The sequence below is a fragment of the Marmota flaviventris genome, chromosome 3 (genome assembly GCF_047511675.1).
Source record: "Marmota flaviventris isolate mMarFla1 chromosome 3, mMarFla1.hap1, whole genome shotgun sequence".
NCBI lineage: Eukaryota > Metazoa > Chordata > Mammalia > Rodentia > Sciuridae > Marmota > Marmota flaviventris.
The window spans coordinates 65,296,685-65,304,549 of NC_092500.1; positions in this window are offsets into that span (position 1 = coordinate 65,296,685).

Here is a 7,865-nt window from a genome sequence, read left to right on the forward strand (position 1 = left end):
TGGTGATACTGGGGATTGAACCCAGGGCCTTGCACTTACTAGGCAAGCACTCTACCAGTGAGTTACATCCTCAGCACTTTTTATTTTATTTTTTCTTCTGAGACAGAGCCTTGCTAAGTTGCCCAGGCTGTATCGGATTTGCAATCATTCTTTCTCTCCTAAGTGGAGTATCAGGCATCCACTACTGCACATGGTTTTAAATTGGGGTGGATAGACAAGTTATAGTCCATGTGATTATTAATATGATTGGGTTTAAATCTAAACTTGTATTGTTTTTTATTTGTTCCCATGTGTTGTTTCCTCTTTTGTATACCTGCCTTATTTTAATTAATTGGAATATATTTTATGATTCCATTTTATTTGCATTGTTGGCTTATTAGCTAAACTCTTTGTTATTTTAGCAATACATAAATTTAAATATTTGCCTTAACTCTAACAAAACTAACCTGTAAGTTCCCTGACTCCTTGAACTAATGTATTTTGTACATAATAGGCTTTCAGTGCATACTCAGTGAATAGGCATTTGTTTATTCTCTTCATATCAGCAAACATTTTGTGATTACCTGCTAAGGGTTCTTCAATGAAGGTGATTGTAAACAGAAGTAAAGGAAGAGGAATCCACAAAAGTGATTTAAATAGAATTACCAAAGGTTTTGTGTCATATAATTTATAAGAAGGCCAGTGTGTAAAGAAGTTAGAATGAGGAGTTTGAGATCACCAATTTATTTTATAAAAATTCAATACCAACAAAATGGAGGCCAGGGTGTAGCTCAGTGTAGTGCTTTCATGAAGCTCTAGCTTCAATCCCTAGCACCTGTAAAAAAGAAAGCCCACCATTATATAGAGAAAGTCTTTCTTTTTAATAGACTTGTCTTTGTAAGTAGCTTTTATTTTTGCATTTTATGAAACTCTATGGTTGTAACTATCAGAATGCATGTCTTTCTTCATAAAGAAAATCAGATCCTTTGGAGCTATCATTCAGCATTATTTGCCAAACAGTGAGTGAGGAAAGAGTTCTGTGTCCTCTCTCTAATATTTTAACAAACATGGAAATTCTGCTCCATGAGATTATATGGGATTCAAGTAATAGAATCTGTTACATTTAAGCTCCAGGTAGCTGAATTTACAAATTTTTCAAAATATGAGAACATTTGCTGACTACATGAGGATCTTTGAAAGCATCAAAAATATCAAGGATTTCTTTTAAAAAACTATTCTTATATTGGGAGGGGCAGGATTCAATGCACTGAGAAATGAGTTTCTGTTTAGAAAGATAAAAGAGGGATTAGATTTACCCAGTGTTGCTCCAGAGTGCACAGCCAGGAGCAGGGATGGGAGTTCTGAGAGGACGGATGCCAGCTCAGTTTGAGGAAAGATGCTCTAACAATGCAGTGACAAAATGGGCTGCTTCCAAGGGAAGGCACCTGAAGTGTTTGTCCAGGGAAAAACAGTAAAATCAGCTGTTCTGAACATTTTTAGGATCAAGCACCCTTTTGGAAATTTGATCAAAATCATGGTTCTTTTTTCTTGCCAGAATAATGATCAGATCCATTCACATATACCTCCATGTAAACACACACACACATACACACACACACACACCGCACAATTTTGCATTCAACTGTGAAACTTATTCTTGAAGCCCAGGTTAACAATGCCTGGCATATACAGATGTTTTAAGGGTGAAGTAGGACCCTGAACTTTCCTCCTCTGAGAGCCTATGACCCTCTAGGATTCATTCCCATCTTCAACTCTACTTTTAGAGGTCATCTAAGGTTTCCTAAAAGTCCAGCAGAGGTACTTTCCTTCTTTGAATGTTCTGCCTCACTTCTTTCTGCCTTTTTACCCAGCAATAATTTACTTAATCTTCTATCTCTCATTCCAGACATTATTGCTTCCTCTAAATTTACTGTTCCCTTCAATGGAGACAGATTTTAATCCCTTAGTTTTGGGTAATGCCAGCGGACTCCAGTCTGAAGAGTTTATCTCTGAGATTACCTCTAATCTCTTCCCACAACTGCAGGCCCTGCAGAAATACTGGTAATGTAGAAGATACTCAAGCCTTCCTTTCCACTGCAACCATTGTGAAATCCCCTCTGACAATATGCTTCATGTTAGCCTGTGGAGTTTTCTTGTCACATCCTATTTTAGAACTGCTGTTGCTTTGCAAATAATTTACCAATCTGGGCAAACTACATCTATAAGAGCATACCTTATGCCTCTAGGTCAGCATCCACCTCATTAATGACACTGCTAGACATCCTATGTGGTAAGTATACTCTTTCATAGGTATAATTTAGAGATAGTGTTCATAACTTTGGAGCTATCATTCAGCATTATTTGCCAAACAGTGAGTGAGGAAAGAGTTCTGTGTCCTCTCTCTAATATTCTAACAAACATGGAAATCAGCGTCGTGTGGCCTGTAGAGCCAGACATCATGGATTCAAATCCACCCTTCACCTTGTATTAGCCATTTAATCTTAGTCTGTCACATAACTATTGAGATAGGTTTTCCTTGTCTGTAAGATAGAGATAATATTAGTTCTAATCTCATAGGGTCGTTTGACAGGATTACATTAGTCAGTGTACAAAAACACTTAATATGGTGCCTTACACCTACTATGCACCTTGTAAACTTAGTTTATTATTCATATGTTCAAGGTAGAGACCTCACTTGTATTGGACCTTAAGTCCTGGGAGCTCCTGGTCTTTAATACCTTTGATTCTATATCCTCCCTTCCAACTGTTATGTCCTATTTCTCGTTGTGACTACTACAGTGGCTGGAGTATTGTTAATTCTTCCTTCCTTCCTCTTATAGCATCCTGGTGTAGGCAGAACATATTTCCCTGCCTTGGTGACTTTGGATTTAGCTCCGTGACTTGCTTAGTTCAATAGAAAGTTAACAGTCATGATACGAACAGAAGCTTTACAGGCGCCTTTGCACTATTTGGCTTAATCTCTTGTACAAAGATCAACTGTGAGAACAGCATGCCCCCAGCTATTCCCTGGTTCAAAACTAATGTGCAGACACATGGAACAAACCTGGACCCACCCTGAAGCCTGAGCCTGGATCAGCCTCCACTAGCTGAATTGCAGCCAACCCACAGGCTCATGAGTGAGAAATGCTTGAGTAAGAAACACTCTGGGAGTGGTTTGATATGCAGTATTAATGCAGTGATAGCTGACTAATGCAACCATCTTTCTTGTTAGCTTCCCTACCTCTCATCTCTCCCTATTCCAGTCTATCTTTGTGCTGCCAGATTTGTGTTTCTGAAACATAAAAGTAATCAAATCAGTCACCTCTTAGAAACCTTTGACAGCTCCTTATACTTCTCATAATAAAGTCTAAATTCCACAGCACTGCATTCAAAGATATTCACAGTTTCTAGATTGCCTTTCCATTCTTATGTCCTGTGATTTTAATTCATTGGCTACACCAGCCCTGTGCAGTTCACAGATATGCCATGCAATATCACATCTGTACATTTGCTCAAGCAGTTTTTTCTGTTTTTTTCCCCCTGGTCAATTGTTCTTTGTTCTTCAAGGGCCAACCTGTATATATTGTGCTTTATGAAGCTAAACTTTCTCTAATTTCCTCCCGAGTAAAAATTATTTAGTATATGTATTTGTTAGAAGAATAATTGCAATGTGTTGCACATATGTGTGCACATATGTGTGTGCATGTGTAGAGTTATCTAGCTGTCTAGCTATGTATCTATCTCCTCCTAGCTATAATGTGCTTTTCCAGAGACTAAGATGATGCATTCCTGGTGCTCTATTGGTCTGGATAAAACTTAACCTGGCAGACAATATCTTGTGCACATTGCTCCCTAATAGTTTAGCTTTCTCTATTTTCATTCTTTCTTACACATAAATACTATCTCCTTGCACCATAATGCTTTTAGTCCCCATAAATGTCCAAGTCCTGCAGATCTGAACTGTGCACCAAGGCACCCCAGAATACCTAACTCCCATGGCCTTTGGAAGATATTTTAACTTTTCAAGGGAAATACACTGATACTCAACATCTGTCAGACACTACACAAACTTTAACTTGAGGTAGTTCACAATTTCAACATTAGATAGCAAGAATTCCTTTAAATGACATTATCTCTTTGCAAAGTTGGATTTTTAAGGTTTCTAGAATAAAAAGCAATAGTATATGAAAATCATTGTGGAAAAGGAAATTAGCATGGGGGTGTGCAGTATGATCCTCATGTCAGAGAATCTTTGTAGTGCCCAACAGATACATATATCCCATTAGTATATTATTGTTATTATTTAAGAATAAATTTTAAATGTTGTTTTATTTAAATTTAAAGCAGTTACTTAACAGCTTATTAAGTTTTTTGGATCTAGTCAATCAATAATGGGATGGTAAGACATTACTTTTAGCCTAGGGATGCCATGAAAAAGTCACAGAGAAACTGAGAGTTTGGGAATGTTTGCCCCACACCATTTCACCCATCTAGACCTTTACCCATGCAGAGCCATGCTTGAAATGCCTAGGGCTCACCTGGCAAACTCAGATCTGTCAGAGATTTGTGCTTGCTTTATCCACAGCTTCATCCTCCATACTTACAGTAATGTCTACTAGGCACCCAAAATAAATGTGTTGAATGACAAAAAGAACACTGAAATGGGAAATAGCATGATTTCGGCACAGAGTTAGGCAAACAGGCCAATGGAACAGGATGGAAATATCAGAAGTAGACTCCCATGTATATAAATCCTTGATGTGTGATGTCACGTGACATTGCAGATCAGTGGGGAAATGACAGATTTTTCAGTAAAAATGCTAGGGAAAGTGGGTAACCACATAGAAAACAATGAAATGAGAACCCTAGTTCTAGGCAAAATAAAGATCTAAATGTGAATATCAGAACTATACAATTTTATACTATAATACTGGAAAATAACTTCATAACCTCAGGAAATAGAATTTCTTAAATAAAACACAAAAAGCACTATCTATAAAGGAAAAGGTAAATTCAAACCAGATAAAATTAAGAGTGTCTGTTTTCCAAAAGATACCATAAAGAGAGTAAAAAAGACAAAGTATAAAGTAGGGAATACGCATAGTGGGGTAGGGAGAGGGAGCATGGGAGGAATAGATAAGTTTTAGATAGAGAAGAGTGGTGGGAGGGGAAGGGAGGGGGCAGGAGATTAGCAAGGATGGTGGAATGTGATGAACATCACTATCCAAAGTACAGGTATGAAGACACGAATTGATGTGAACATACTTTATATACAAACAGAGGTATGAAAAATTGTGGTATATATGTGTAATAAGAATTGGAATGCATTCCACTGTCATTTTTTAAAAATCAATCAAAAATATTTCTTCGAGATAAAAAAATAAAGTAGGGAGCATGTTTAAAAAGCATAGATCAGGCCCAGGTCTAGGATTAAGACTCCTGCAATCATAATTAAGACAAATATTAAAAATGGGCAAAGAAGTGCTAATAAATGGGATAGTATCACATTAAAAAGCTTCTGCACAGCAAAGGAAACAATTAGGAATGTAAAGAGATAACCTACAGAATGGGAAAAATCTTTGCTAGCTACTCCTCTGACAAAGAATTAGCATCTAGAAGATTTAGATAACTAAAAAAACTTTACACCAAAAAGTCAAATGACCCAATTAATAAATGGGCAAATGAATTAAACAGACACTTCTCAAAAGAAGAAATACAAATGGCCAAAAAATACATGAAAAAATGTTCAACATCAGTATCAATTAAGGAAATGCAAATCAAAACTACACTGAGATTTCATCTCACACTAGTCAGAATGACAGTCATCAAGAACACAAATATTAATAAATTCTGGAGAGGGTGTGGAGAAAAAAGAACATTTTACACTATTGAGGGGATTGTCAATTAAACAAACACTATGGGAAATCAGTATGGAGGTTCCTCCAAAGACTAGGCATGGAACCACCATTTGACCCAGCCATACCACTCCTGGGTATTTATCCTAAGAATTAGTGATATATGCATATTATTAGAATTATTAGTGATATATGCATGCCCATGTTTGTAGCAGCACAATTCACAATAGTGAACCTATGAAACCAGCTTAGGTGTCCATCAATGGATGAATGGATAAATAAAATGTGGTATATATACACAATGAAATTTTATTCAGCCATAAAGAAAAATGAAATTATGTTGTTTTCAGGAAAATGAAAGGAAGTAGAGACCCATTATGTTAAATGAAATAAGTCAAGCTCAGAAGATTAAGAGTTATATGTTTTTTTCTCATATACAGAAGCTAGGAAGGAAGAAGGAAAAGAAAGGTGGGGCAGGTCTCATGAAAACCAAAGAGAGATCAGTAGAGGAAAGGGACCAAGGATTGGGAAACCAGGATGAAGGGGGAAGTGCTGGGATGACATTGGCCAAATTATATTGTTATATTGTATGTATGTAGTAATATGTAACAACAAATCTCATCATTATGTACACTATAATGTACCAATAAAAATGTGGGGGAAAATACTTAAATAGGCACCACACAGAAAAGTAAATCCAATAGTTAATAAACTTATAAAGAGATATTCAACTTTAATAATCATAAAAAATTTTCAAAGCAATAACATAATGAAATGCCTACCAGGTTGACACAAAAACTTCAAGTCCAACAACACCAAATGTTGGTATAGATGAAGAACAAGGGGAACTTTCATCCACCACTGGTGGGCACACAGAGAGGCACAACCATTTGTAAAACAGTATTGCATTATCTGGCAAAAGCAAAGATAGGAATATTCCACATCCTAATGCATGTGCCGCAGCATGAGGATACATGAGAAAAAGGGGTGATAAAAAGCAATGATCATGGCGGGGGTGCTGGGGTTGTGGCTCAGTGGTAGAGCACTTGCCTTGCATGTGTGAGGTACTGGGTTTGATCCTCAGCACCACATAGAAATAAAGGTATTGTGTCCATCTACAATATATATATATATATATATATATATATATATATATATATATATATATATATATTTTAAAAAGCGATGTTCACAATAACCAAATGCCCTTCAACAGCAGAATGCATAAGTGAAATGGAGTATAGTCACAGAAAGAATAAACACTATGAAAATATATCAAAGCTACACAAAGCAACGTGAATGAGTCTCATGAATATGTTGAACACAGAAACTAGACATAAAATAAATAAAGTCGATTACTCCCTTCACATAAAGTTCCAAAACAGATGCACTACATTGTATAACTTATGGATCATACATTAGTAGTAAAAATTATAACTAAAAGCAAGAAAATCATTATCACGAAAGGTCAGGATATGGCTACCTCTGTGGGGGAAGGAAAGAAATTGTAACTGGGAAGGGACAACTTAAGGGCTTCTTGGGGGCTGGATAATGTTCTGTTTCTTGACTTGTGCAGTGATTACCAAGTCTATTTTGCACTTTTTCTTGAAAACTCTATTCTCTGTTTTGTGCACTCTTCTGTATGTATTATGCATCTCATAATAAAATAAAATTTTACAAAGAAGAGAGAAGAGGAAAGCTGGCAGCTGTTAACTCTAGAGACAGAAGTTAAAAGGTCTAAGAAAATACAGTTCTTGCAATAAAATAGAAATTTTGGATCACTTGCACAGTGAGATATCACATATGCTTGCGGCAGAGCTTTGTGTTTTGGAGGATCATAATACCATAGCATTAGGTGAAAGTATAAAAAAGCAATTTGTAGAACTCTTTCAGTGGGTGCTCCAGCCAGTACAAAAAAAAATGGCTTATCAAAGGAGATAAATTATTAAAGAGTCTGAAGGAATCAACATTTTACCCTGAGAGAATTGTATACTGGAATGGTGCATCAACAAAGGCAACACCAACTGCAAT